The following is a 14,325-nucleotide window of genomic DNA, read 5'->3' as shown; positions in this document are numbered from 1 at the left end:
GTGCCAAGGAGTAGTTTAATTTTATGCGGCTTGGAGGAAAGAACATGAGGAATGAAAAAGCAAAGTCGGCTCTTTCGGCAGGTTTTTTATCAAATCCAGTGACGCAGAAGATACTGATACGCAACTGCTTATTTTCCTATCAGAGATCCCTCGCTACCTGTCTGGAGGAACTCAGGAGTATTCCACTGAGCATTTGCAGCCAGAACCGATTGTGTAGGAGGGGATTTAGCATGCTGCACCTTATCCCACACTGCACAGCCAATGCACATGGAGCCAAGAAATAGAGCATAAACTTGTGCATTATGCTGCATTCATGACAAGTAGAAATTCTGAACTTTCCAACTCTGCCTTTCCACCTCTGAGTGGAATCAGGTGGCTACTGTCAGGAAAACATGGACACTCACAAGCTAGCATTTGTTTGGCTTTTGCATTAAAAAAAAGTATTACATGCTCTCAGATCAAAGATCTTCCCCAAAATGGCTTAACTTTTCAAATATCAAAGGATGCCCATGTATTTAGTGACCTCAAATAGAAACTCAAATTCTGCTTAAAGCGCTGTACACCTTTTGACCAGCTATACTGACCTTTGCTGTTTTTTTTTCTAGCAGGGACACAAGAAAAGTAATTTCCACATGAATTAAATATATTACAGCACAATTAACAACACATTGCATGAACTCAGGATTACCTGTTTATATTCGTACTGTGTTCCCAGGGTTTGAGGCTGTTTGGTTTACAAAGTAGACATATTTTTCTGTAGCATATTCTTCCTTATGTGCTACTGCTGAAATTCAAATGCATTCAAAAACCTTAGACAACTGGCACAGCCTGACCTCTCTGTCCATGAACTGGTGAAGAAATGTGTATTAGTGTAATCATTCACAAATTTCTATGGTGCTGTGGTTAAGTCTGAGTGCGTTCTGAGGAGCTGTTTGTGCTAGTTTTGGGAAGTGTTGTGTGTATAGAGAGAGACCGAGCAAGAGAAAAGTGTTGCTCCTGTGTATATGAGTTAGGTTTTAGGAGAAACATAATAGCAAACTCAGGGTAAAAGCCATCACCCTCAGCAATGATCTAACAACAGATGGTAAGAGATGCACCATTACAGTAGCTACAGCTAAAACGAGCCCACTGGGCAGACAACCATATTTCAGTGCTAATAATTGTTTGAAATTAGCATGAAAATGTGTTTAGCTTGCTAATGGCTTATTGTAATTTACAGTCAGTTTTAAGCATAAAGCTACGGAGCAGTGCAGAAACATTTGTAATGGTTAACAAGGTTATCAAGTGTTCAAGCATAACATCCTCTGTTGACCTGGGTAGTTTAGCTGCACAATAGCCAGCTTTAAGTTAAGTTAAGTGATACTTTTTAAATCCCACAATCGGGGAAATTCCACCTCTGCATTTAACCCATCCGTGAAGTGAAACACCACATACACACTAGTGAATACATACACACTCTAGGGGGCAGAGAACACACTTGCCCGCAGTGGTGGGCAGCCCTATATACGGCGCCCAGGGAGCAATTAGGTGTCTTGCTCAAGGACACCTCAGTCATGGATTGTCGGTGCTGGGGATTGAACCAGCAACCTTTCGGTGACAGGGCCAGTTCCCTAACCTCCAGACCACGATTGCCCCCAAACATGCTATGTAGTTACATGCTAACTACATATCCTTACTAAACAATTAGCATTAGCATGCCTGTAAATTCATTGTTAATGAAGTTATCTTGGCTATATGTCAGTGCTTGTGGAATGCTTGCCCAATGATTCAAGTTACTTCAGCTGTTTTGCTAAGTCACTTAACATGCTAGACGTTGCGTTTGGGTAACTCTTGTGTAGCTGCTTAGAATCGCTAGATCAGCAGGTTTATCTCCACAAACTTTTCACAAACCTAACAGGAGGAAATTCTATAAAATAAGCTAATTCTACCAGCATAACACCCCAACATCTAGCTTTAATCAAAGGATGTTAAAGGTGATAGATTCTTAATTGCATTTCTCTTGGTGCTAATTCACAAGCTAATGTAGCATCAACTCCCACAAGGGATGAAACCCCTTGAGCAATGCTAAGTGATAGAACATTAGCAAGAGTGTAAGAGGGAGTAGTGATGGAGGTAAAAGAAATATTTAGCTAATGAAGACAATTTTTTCACAAATGTGGACTATAATGTTACATTTCAGATATTTTTCAGCACTTTATTGTAGGTCAAGGTAGCATAAGTTAAGCATTAATACCAGTTCTATTTTTGGGGGAAGTGGTAAACCCCTGGAGTTACAAGTGACGTTCATGTGGTGATACGCATCTAAACATAATGAAGCTCACTCCTCAAGTAGGGGAAATCTGGCATAGATAACTCCTTTGTGCAGTGTTGTGTTGACAGAAGCCCCCACATACCATCTGTTTCACTCCTCCACTATACTGATCCATCAAACACTACACACAGAGGCCCAACTGCAGACTTCATGTATTGATTAGGTGCTAAAGAAAAACTTCTGATTCTAAGAAGAACTTGAGTTTTTCAGTCATAGCACAGGATCAGAAAAGGAGCAGTTTATAATAGTTTAGCATTGTGGAGCTTAATATGGCTCACATATCTTATCTTATTGTGAATTAAATGCATATAAATCTATTTTTCACATTCTCTTTTTCTCCCCTTCCACTGAAGCGCTTACATAAGCACTTCAGTGGTGTGGTATTGTACTTACACTGCCTCAAAAGGTGCCTTTTTTTCCATTGCAAACACATTTATAGATTTAATCACATTTCCACCACTGCATTTTTTCTCCCTGTGGATGAGACACCACTGCTATTTCTTTAGAAGCCCTCCAATTACTGATAATTCTGCTCTGTCGCTTGATTCGGGCATTATCCCTCTCTTTCCTGTGTCTGGCTGTGCCTCAGCTGCAAGTGAGATGGCACTGTTGAATGAACTGAGAAAAATCTGAATGGACGGAACTGGTGCTTATGCGTGTAGCCACATGAAGTGGCTTTCATAAGTGATTAAGATTGGTCATGATTGGGCTCCAAACCCCCGACTAATCCAGTCGTCTTCCCAGCTCTGCCGCGCTCCGCGCCTCATGGGTGATCTAATTCAGTCACTCAGGATTGAGTTAGCGGCCATCAACTTGGCTCTCTTTTTTACTTACACTTCTGACGTCCCATGACTGTAAGTTGCTGTCAGAACTGGTCGCCCAGTGAAAACGCTTAACACATTGGATAACATTTAAACACGGATAATCTGTGTCTCATGGTCTCCAGCTTGCTGTACGTTTACTATGAAATCTAAATGGAGTTTTCCTTGAGGTTCAGTGAATTCTTGGTTGGTGTAAAGGCTTTGGGTTTGATTATGTGAGATTATTTGGAGTGTTGATACTGGCTGCTGGAGTGGGCATGATGAAATGTTTCATTATTATGGTTAATGACATCACAGAACATGAGAATTGGCGTTTCTGAGCACATTGACAGTGCCTAAAGAACAAGGATCAATTATTGTATGTAGTGCAGTACTTGGAACATTGAATAACAATAACTTCATACATTAAAATATGGCAATACTGGTTGTCTTTGTCTTTATTTAACAAACTTCAAAAACTAACTATCATGATACATATTGTTAACATGTTTTTGGTACACGTTTTTGACTTTTTGTTTCTTTTGTAAGGTAGTTAAGTAGGTGCAAAATCCAAATCAGCCAAAATTGGAGTCAGTATTCACTCAGCAGTTTATTTTGACCAATCTGTTTTGTGGTGTAAATAGTGAGCCAACTAATCCTATGCATATTGTATTTGAATGATGTTAACCCCACCCTGTCAAAAATGTCAGCTGGAATTTTTTTTTTTTTAATTGACTATGCTAGAGGTCTGTGCTTCAACGCCACCACATTTGTACATTTTCATTGGGCTTATAGGTCACAACAGGGCAAGTGTCACATTAGATTTAGGTCAAGATTTACATGTCATTAGGTACAGTATGGATTTTAGCATTACAAATGATCTATACAGCAGCAGCAGACACCTCAGCATCTGTGGGGTCAGTATGAAAATGTACTATTAGGTGTTAAATATTCCTGTAAATCCCACACTGTCACTGCAATCCTGCTTAATGCTTTTGTGGAGCCCTACTAAAAATAATGCCATGTGGCCAGACGCTTGCACATTCAGTCCAGACTGACCTCACGTGCATGCACGCACACATACGCACACATGCGCACACACACATGCACACACTAAACCCAACTAATCCAGGGGTCTGCAGTGACCTTTCACCATCTGTTGTTCTCAGGGACCCCAATTCAGAAATTGTGTTCATTTGTGCATATGAGCCTGCATGTGATTAAATACTTGTAATTCTTACAGTTGGTAGTAAGAATTACAGCTTTGATTCATCCTGAAATTCTGCACCTGAATATAGCCTGAAAACATTGTGCCCAACCCTGAGCAGACTAGCCTGAATTAATTCAACTTAAACCCCTCTGCATCCCTGCAACTACTGTCACTTTAACTGTAGCACATGTTTACAATTGCACTATCGCACTTTACTACTCATTTCTGCTGCAGATAATCATGTTCCCGGCAAGGCACAGCACTATTTACCCATACCACTGTAATTTATACATTGCACTATTTCTTGATTAATATATATGGTTGTATATATACTCTTTATATTCTTAATGTTATATCTGGCATTCTTAGCGAGGAGCAAAGTAAGCTTTTCATTGTATATAAGGAAACCTGTTTCCTCTGTACATATGACAATAAACACTTTGAACTTGAACTTGAACTTGAAATGTACTCTATTAAAACCCGACTGTAACTCAACAAAATTCTGCCCAAACCCATCTGTATCCCAACAATATCAGTCCAGACCCAACTGTATTCCAATAAAATTCTGTTTGAACACGGCTGCTCCCTGATAAAATTCAGTCTGTACTGGACTGTCTCTCAAAATTCTGTCTAAAACTCACTGTAACTGCAGTCTGAACTTGACTGTATCCTGACAAAATTGTCTCAGAACTGGACTGTAGCCAAACAAAATTCTGTCCCAACATGACTACAATAACAAAACACTAACAACTGATTGAATAAACCGTTGACAAGATAGCACTTTTTAAACGACCCTAATGGCAATGTTAGATGACCCAGTAACAGATGACAGCAATCATCATCAGATTATAGATGTGCAAAATAAACATTTAACCATTCATCATTTAGTGCTTTTGTATAGACCAACAAACAAACAGATGCACAAATATTTCAAGCCCTAGGAAGAACACACATGCATTAAAAACTGAGTGTTCATAGAGCAATAAACAGCTATAATTGAACGAGACGATTTGGTTAAGCAGAGTGAAGGTGTTCTCGCTGCAGGTCTCGGTGAAGTTTAGGCTCCGTGGGATGCTGAAGCGCCTCTGTAATTGCCTGTTTATGAAGAGCTTAGCATTCCTTCACACATGCAGGCTCGCTCTGCACTCTGGTTAATGAGCACAGATAAGGGAAGCTGATGGGTCTGGCGAGGCCAGGGCCAGCAGATCTGCTCTAGCCGTGCGCTTCAGAATTCCGGCAGCTCCTCTGCGCCGTTCCTGCCTCCGTCTGGTCCTGCTTTCAGCTCAAATGCCAGACGAGGCAGCAATCAAGAGTTTGCTTCTCTGCCCTTTCTTCAGGCTTTGAGATGGAAAGGGCTGCCGGCATTTAAAGAGGGGTGCTACTGTAGGCCTGACACGGCTAATCCACCATGGATATAAAAGAGAGAAATAGGGAAAGAGAGCGAAAGAGAGAAAGAGAAAGCACTTGCTGGGTAAGATAATGAACGAGCTAAGCAGTGTTTTTTTCTTCTTTAGTTAAGCGAAAAACATCAGCAACATCTTTGAAGATCCGGGTTTAATGGATGTCAACTGATCTTCAGCTGCACGCATGACTTTTCTGTGTTTGGATACCAATTTTTTTGAGGCAGTTTGAAAAGTTTATGTATAGGCAATTAAAGAGTTGGATGCAGGAAGGATACATTACTGAAAAAAAGCTCTGAAAGACAGAAAAAGACAGCAAGACCATCTGAGAAAAAGAGTTTTGTTAAAAGCATTTTTGGAGGTGTGGGCTTGAGCATGCCACACAGAGACAGCGTATCATTAGCAGGCCGCTAAATGATGATTTTTAGGCCGTGCTGATGATTGGATGTGAAAAGTCAGAGAGACTGAGCGGGTAATGAAGGCCTTCACTGCCAGAGCCTTGGCCACATATCACAGAGCTAATGAACAAGCATGTGTACCTCTCCCTATTCACCGCCGATTTTGATTGATCAGGGCACTGAAAGAGAGTGGGCTGAGCTGAACGCTGTTTGTTTGTGCACGCATGGATGATGCTGTTGCTGATGGTTTTACAGGCCAGGACATTTGCATGATTCGTCCTCCTGCATTTGCAGATGCTTAGCGTGTCTAGAACAACAGTTGACGTGAGCAAAATACCAGAGAAATCATTACAGCTTTATATATGTGTGGGTGAAGCATGTATGTGTAGGCATGTGTGCGTGGAGGTAAAGGTTTGTTTGAGACATTAAAATTCTATGAATTTTTACAAAGTTTCAGAGTGATTTAATATGAAATTTAAAGCCTTAAATTTCTCTAAGAGCTGTCTCACAGAAAGCCATTACATGAAATGGTCACAGTGCCTGATGTCTGAGACATTGTTTTCCATAGTTTTGAGATAAGCTTTAGGCCTAAAACTATAAAAACAATTCATAAGCACTGGCTAAAGGCTTTTGCACACTGGATGTTTCAAGTGAACGACGCACAACGTTCAAAATGTAGAAACTGCCACTCATTATCTTTCTGTCACTGCATTACATCATACCCAGAAGACAACACAAACCCAACCCAAACCCAATAGCTCGAAATGTACAAAGAGAAAGGTAATTTACCTGAAGTGCATGAGGCTACATCACCACAGTACTTGATGAGTTACGTTATAACCTGTCCTACCTCAAAACTGCGGGTTTGTGAAGAGTTACTAAATGTGATAAAATCACTACACAGTATTCAGTTCTATTAAACTAAGGTCAAAAATAAAACTACCACACCCACTGCAGTTTCGTCCAGTGTTCAGATGAGCATAGACATTCATGTGGATTATCTCCGATGCAATGGTTCACTTGCCAATCCGTGAGTGGCTATACACCCCATGCACCGGGTGGAGCCGGATTCCTGCACCGTTTGATCATGCTCAGCACTTCAGTGATGCTGTCTACAGGGCGCCTTTGACTAGATATTTTTGTTTGGTGGACTATTCTGGGTCTAGCAGTAAAACTGGGGTGTTTCAAAACTTTGTGGTCATTGTGGTTTATTCTGTCACAAGGTTTTACACTCAAAAAGGCTTCATCTCAATCTCAAGATACTGGAGAAAAAACTAGATATTCTAGCATCAGCACAGACGACCCAGTGTCTGTCATATCCTCTTTAGGAAAATGCTCTTTAATAAAACAGCAGGCAGAGAGGGAAAGTAAACCATGGAGGTAAATGCGGGGAAGGCCAACAAAAGCCAAAGACAACATGCAGACGTACAACTTAAACTAGCAAACGACAACATCTGACATATTCAGTTTTAACTAAACGATGGCTGTGGAGAGGCACATAGCATTCTGGGGGTCCTTTACATGCTCCTGTCCACTCTTTCAATTGACCAAAAGTCCTGAATCCTGAACACACCACAGTATGTTGGCTAGATCTAAGGTTTCATTGCCAAGATATCACTTTTTTGCACTGTACACACACATAAACGCGCACACATACATACTTTGCCCTTTTCCGCATGTATACTGTTGCTACTGCTGCTAAATCCCAGCAGTGTTACAGTCAGCACAGAGCATCTTCACTGCTTTTGCCTCATGAGAGATTAATGCTCTTTAGAAACGTCAACAAACAAAATACAAGCGCAGAAACTGGAGCGTCTGCACCGATCATGGAGAAGAAAGTTTATGAGAGTGTACAGCTGAATTTGCATCACCGCATGTTATTCTGAAACGATTCTGCTGCTGTTGTTGCTTTTTATTTCTGACACGCACATTTATTGGATCCCAATTATTGAATACATTCATGCATTAAGTCAAGACAATTTCAAGCCCTTGGGTTCTCTGGAATGCATGCCCTCATCTAGACAGACTCCTCTTGTCTGACAACAATCACCACGTATTCAGGAGATTCATCAAGCGTAGTTGATTGCCAGGAAGTGGAGTTTGTATGCAAATGAGCCTGATGTTTCATGTAGCTTGCAATTTCAGAAACCTTGAGCTGTTCACTGTTGTATGTAGAAAAAAGCATAACAAATAGAAATACAGTCAGTTCTGCACCTTTGATCTGTTCAAATCTCACCGGTAAATTTGATTTTTTTGCATGTCTCAGCAGCAATGCATATGAGAGAGATTACTACTTAAGTATAATATACATAAATAAAGCTCTTAAGTGGTTCTTGGTTTTGATGTACAGGTTCTTTAAACGTTAAAAAGATTCTACACCTTCACAGTCTCATTTACAAAAAAACGTTATGCAAAAAGTATATGCACCGGAAGGTTCTTTCATCTACGGCTCCATTTATGGATAGTGCCAATGCGCCCCCCTCACCCCATGATCATTACCTTTGCTTAAAGAACAAGGACCATATCTTAGCTTATCTAAGATATATCTTAATCTTAACGGTCTATATATACCATATCTTAATGGTCACTAAGAAATACTTTATTACTGCAATTAAATAGTTTCTCTTGTACTTTGCTGCATATTAGAAATGTTTTATTCTGAAAACCTTGTGCTCCAGCATATTTCCTCAGCTCCTTCTGTCACTTTGCTTCTGCAAGGAATGAAAAACAACAATGAATATATTAGTCTTCAGAAGGATATAAGAATGAATGATGGAGGGGAAGAAGGGAGATGAGAAGAACTGGAAATGAAAGAGAAATGATAGAAACCAATAACTGGTTTTTAAATGGCACGTTGTTGCAGATGTTTCATGTTTTTTTGAAAGCATATGCCCATTACTCTTATATAGCATATGTATTATTACTCTCACAACATTTTATTTGGGTACAAAGACGACATGTTTACGTTACCAGTTAGTAAGAAAGCCATTTGCCTATGTATAAATCATATCTAGCAGGAGAGACATTTATTGTATACAAGGTGTTGTTGTTAACTTAAAGATTCGCTCATTCTGTGTTGGGTTATGGAGTAGTGCAGTGTTGGTGCCTATCGTCAAGTAGAGTTGTGTAGTTAGAAGTGACCTGACCTGGCTACTTCCTGGCTGCATCAGGTTTTCTGTCCTTTTGTTAGTGTGGGACAATTGCTGTTCATGGTAATAGAGTGCATGATGCAGATGTGGCAGATACAGAAACATACTTCTTTTGTCAGGTCTTTTAGTCATTTTTCATAAAGACATATTTACATTGACTCATAAATGACCATTATGTACTATGCAACACTGTTCAAGGGTGCAGTGGCTACAACCAGTGCAAGATGGCGCTCAAACAAACATTTTTGCTGCTGGCTTCCTTCCCCTTCCTGTCCATCCTGGGACCGACTAGCCTTATGGTCAGCAGCCCAAATCTCTAACTGCAGGGCTGTCCCATCTCGATTTGAGGCAATCGGCCAAGTGCTCCGATACTCAGACGTCTAAATCATGTCCCCTAACGTGCAAGATTGCTTTTCGAGGAGCCGACGTCCATGCCTGAAGAGCGTCTGGGCTAAAAATAGGCCCCAGTGATTGGTCATATGTTTTTAATAGCAAGACATAAAGGCTGCTTTTCCTTTGATACTTAATTGTGCATAATGAAAGCATTAGCACAGTAAATCAATACGGACTCGCGCAGGGAGCGAAAGTGAGAGGAGGAGATAACACTGCAACAGGCGAGGCATATGAGTGTGAGCGAGCGGCGAGAGACCGAATGAATAAAAAATGGATCAAGTGGAAAAGCTGTTAGTCACAGGCCAGCGCAATCAATCGAGCAGGCATAGGATGAAGAATTCCCTCACCACGGCAATAAACAGGACCCTCAATTAACTTCAGGCTGGACGCGTGACTCAGCAGTTAGGGCCTAGTAATCCAGCGTGCATGCTGGAGTGAAAAACATCAGCACATGAATTGCAGATGATTCCTCTATTACTGAGCCTCATAGCTAGACTTACTGAGCTTTAGCAAGAGAGGATGAGAGAGACAGAGACAAAGAGACAGAGAGGGAGGCAGACGGACAGACAATGATGGAACGGAAGGGAGGATAGATGGAAGCAACAATGAGGAGGGGGAAGAGAAATGGACGGACAGCGAAATTGAGTCGAGATAGAGAGCGGAAATTGTTTGTTGCTGGGAGAATGTTCAGCTGGCCAGATGATAAGGGTTAAATATTATCTGTTGCCACCGGTGTTGGCCGGCTGACTGGTTTGGCATCCTATCTATTAACAGTCGGAACTCCCTTAAGAGAAATCAATGAAGCACAACTTTTGCCCACACTGAATCACATATCATTACAGTCAGGATGCAGCGGCTGTGGCATATAGTGGGTCGCAGACTAGCCCACCACGGCGGTGAAGTAGTGGACACAGCCAAACCTCCAGTCTAATGAGGGTCAATGTTTTGCGTGTGGGAGATGTGAATAAAATTGAGCGAGGCAGGAGGCCAGCGGGGAGGCCAGTGCAGAGTGCACATTTATCAGCCTCTCATCTCTGCACTGTACAGCAGGCAACAAGCCTGCCAGTGAGGGGCCACAGCATGTTATCAGAGCCTTTACTTATAGTGGCTGGAGGAAGAGTGAAGAAAAAGAGATGGGGGACTGGGTAAGTGAGGGAGATAGTGACTGATAATGAAATATTTTATTATATGTCTTTGTTATATTCAAACATGTAAATAGACCATACTGTAAATATAAATAAACATGAGTACCTCGGGAACTGAGTGAAGGAGTGAGTGTTGGAATGAGGGAAAGAGTAAACAATGGAGAGAGCAAAGATGTAAGAGAATGAAGGAATAAGGGCAGGGCATGAGAGTAAGCGAGGCATAGAGCCATAGAACAAGTGAGGAGAGTGTGAGGGAGTGAGCGACTGAGAAAGCAAAGGTGTGACAGAGGGAGGGAGGGGGTAAGGGAGTGAGAAACAGAGTAAAGGGGGGGCTAGGAAAGTGAATAATAAAGTAAGTGAAGGAGTGAGTAATGTAGTGAGTGAGTGAGGAAGTAAGGGAGATATTGGGCAAAGAAGTGAGTGAGGGAGTGAGCAAGGGAGTGATTAAGGGATTTAGTAAAGGAGGGAGTAAGTGAGTGAAAGAGTGAGTGACTAAGAGAGGAAGGAAGTGAGGGAGTGAGCAACAGATGAAATGAGTGACCGAGCCAAGCAGTAAGTGAGGGAGCGAGCTTGGGGGGAGAGTGAGTGAATGACTGAGCAAGTGAGTGAGTACTGTAAGCACTGGACTGAGTGAGGAAGTGAGTGCTAGAGAAGTGAGGGAGGGAGTACATGAAGCAGTAAGCGAGGGAGTCGACAATGGAGTGAGTAGACGTCAGAGTGGATGAAGACGAGCGCGAGGGAGTAATTGAGAAGGTGAGCCACAGATAGAGCGAGTGACGTAGTGAGTGAGGCAGTAATGTGGGGCAGCAAGTATGGGAGGGAGCAGGTGACAGAGTGAGTGAGAGAGTGAGAAAGTATGCGTAAGCAAGTGAAGCAAGTGAGGGAGTGAGTAAGGTGCAAACAAAAGGAATGAGTGAGCTAAAGAGTGAGGGAGAAAGAGAGTGAGGGAGTTAGGGAGTAAGGGAATGAGGTTGACTGGCAGCAGATGTTTGGCTGATGAAACAATGTATGCTATCAGTGAGCTGCGTTAGAGCCCAGTGAACGTAACAGACTGTAAATGGATCTTTCAGCGGAGGCAGTTAAGTCTTGTCATGTCCGAAACTGCTGCAGCCATTGTTTTATTCACAGCTGAGCGGTTCTCAATGAATCAATCCATCAATCAGTCAGTGGATCAATCACTGAATGATTCATAACTCATTATCCAATCTCTGTATTTCAGTAAATATTCATTCTCACTGCAGTCCTGCATACATTCTAATGACTCTGTGGCCTGTTATGGCAAACTATGCACAACACACATTCTGCGTTCAATTACTCAGCCGTGGAGCTGGAGCCGGAGTAGCTTGACTTGGTAAATAAACATGTGGCACTTCTCTGAAGAGCAGTCATGAGAAAAGCTCGGCGTCTCCCGCTCTGATCCATTACCTGTCCGGGGTGTTTCAGGCGCACTCATTACACTAAATATCTCGCATTCACCTGTGCAATCAATTTGAATGAAATATCCAATAGATTGAGCAGTTTAAATTGCCCTTCCTTGAATTAAGAGCATCTCTTTTGCCCCTAAATAATTGAAAATGTGAAATGAGGGTGGTGGAGGGGAATCTTGCCGAGACTGGAGGCGCATACATCTCAACTATTGAATTCCCATTTAAATTCTCCCTCTCACTCTCTTTCTTCTCGTCTCAGCGTTAACTTTTGCAGGCAGTTAATTTCATTTGGAGCTGAAAGCTGCGATTCCTTCCTCCAGGGCATTAGTAGAGGAGAACAGACGGGTTCATGTTCCTTATGAGCTCTCTGCCCCTGCAGAGAGACAAAAGGAAAGAGCGAGAGAAAGGCACACTAGCTTTATACCGCATTTTGCTTGTTTGCCATGTGCAGATTGCAGGGTTTGGCGTTTGTGTGCTCTTACTGTGTCTGCTCCTGCTGTGGGGAAGGCTTAGAATTACATAATGTCAGTTATCTGTGGTGGGCTGGCGCATGTCTAAACCCATGTTAAAGTGATGGTTCAGCCAAAAATCAAATTCACACAAATTTTCCCCGTCCCCCACGAATGCAACCGATCAGACAAGATATGTTTGGTTTCCAAATTTTGCTTCTTCGGGTTTGCACTGGAGCTATAAGAATAACTTAATTAATTCTGATGCTTCTAGATTGCAGTCGCATGTTTGATAGAGGAGTGGAGTGGAGTGACCAGCACCATCACCTCTACCTAACACATCACTGTACTTGCCTGTGCTTATATATGGAAAAGAAATCGCAAAGGATATGGTGATGGTTTCATTGTGCCTCATTCTGTTGTCTCTTATGCCGTCAAGCAAGACAATGCAGTGCGTTTAATCTGTTCTCAGAAGCCTACAGTCTGATTGGTTAAATCAAAACCAGCATAGAAGTAAAGCAAACATAAAGAAGTAGAGGTCAAGTTTATTTTTTGGAACTGATTATGATACTGATGAGTAAATTCAGTAGGGCTATGAATTACTTTATTATTAATAATTAAGATATCCTCATGCTGTTATGTAGGGCTGAGGCAGGTTGCAAGTGCGAAGTGACTTAATTAGAGGCATTCTAATACTCACTGTCATAGCAGACAGAGGTCAGCACACAGACAGGCAGGAAAAGAGGCAGATCCACACCCAGAAATAACAAAAACACTAGCAGGGGTCAAAAAACAAAACACAATAAACAGGCTCAGAACTCAGGTGATGAGCTCAGAGACTTCTCAAACACTATATAAAGCAGTATATAAAGCAGTCTTAATGAGCTCAACATGAGTCGCAGGTCTGAGAGGAGAGTGGGCAGAGCCTGGAAGAGACATGCCAGGGGAGAGACATGACATGTTACTGAATGAATTTATGCCAAGAAAAAAAACAAAAACACAAGAACATGCAGGATTGATGTGGATTTTATATGATTTATATACAAAGTGAAAGTTGGTCCACATTAAAAAGGCCTCTCCCCTTTTTGCTATGTAATTTTCACAATATATGATAAATACCACACTTTTGTTTTTTGAGGTTCGAAACAGACAAAAAGAATGAAAAACATTAAAAAAATATCAAAAATAAAATGACATTTATTCAGTGTTTCATGTGCTGTGCTGCACTGAACCTAATTAAACTAATTGTGGTCTCTTTGTAATAAAAAGTGCAGTTGGTCAGTGTTCTGGAAGTATCATCTCTGATATCATCAGAGCAGTGTATTCTGACATAAAATGATATAATTTATCACAATAACTACAAACACCATCATACTGTCCAGTCCTAATCACATTCCTATGCTGACCATTTTTAAATAGACTTTAAAGCTTTTTTGAAGCGTCTTCTAAGGCCACAGGTTGCCACTTATCTGTATCTCATTCCAAATATGCAGGACATTAGAAATGGAATGTAGAATAAAAGGCACAACTATGTTCATTTCACATTGCTTTGAAATCTACAGAAGTGGCAGGATACTTGTTGCTTTGCCAGACCTCCTTGCAAATTCCCTCCAAAACTGAGCTGGTTGCCAGGCGCAACGAGA

General features: G+C 41.5%; 1 protein-coding gene across 3 annotated transcripts in view; it reads left to right on the top strand.

The window, feature by feature from the left end:
• Window positions 1-14,325, top strand: part of cadm2a (cell adhesion molecule 2a) — a 482,918-nt gene that overhangs the window by 16,086 nt on the left and 452,507 nt on the right. The window lies entirely within an intron of this gene.

The sequence above is a fragment of the Pygocentrus nattereri genome, chromosome 18 (assembly GCF_015220715.1).
Source record: "Pygocentrus nattereri isolate fPygNat1 chromosome 18, fPygNat1.pri, whole genome shotgun sequence".
NCBI lineage: Eukaryota > Metazoa > Chordata > Actinopteri > Characiformes > Serrasalmidae > Pygocentrus > Pygocentrus nattereri.
The sequence above is the reverse complement of the archived record's forward strand: the minus strand, read 5'-3'. Positions and strand labels throughout refer to the sequence as shown.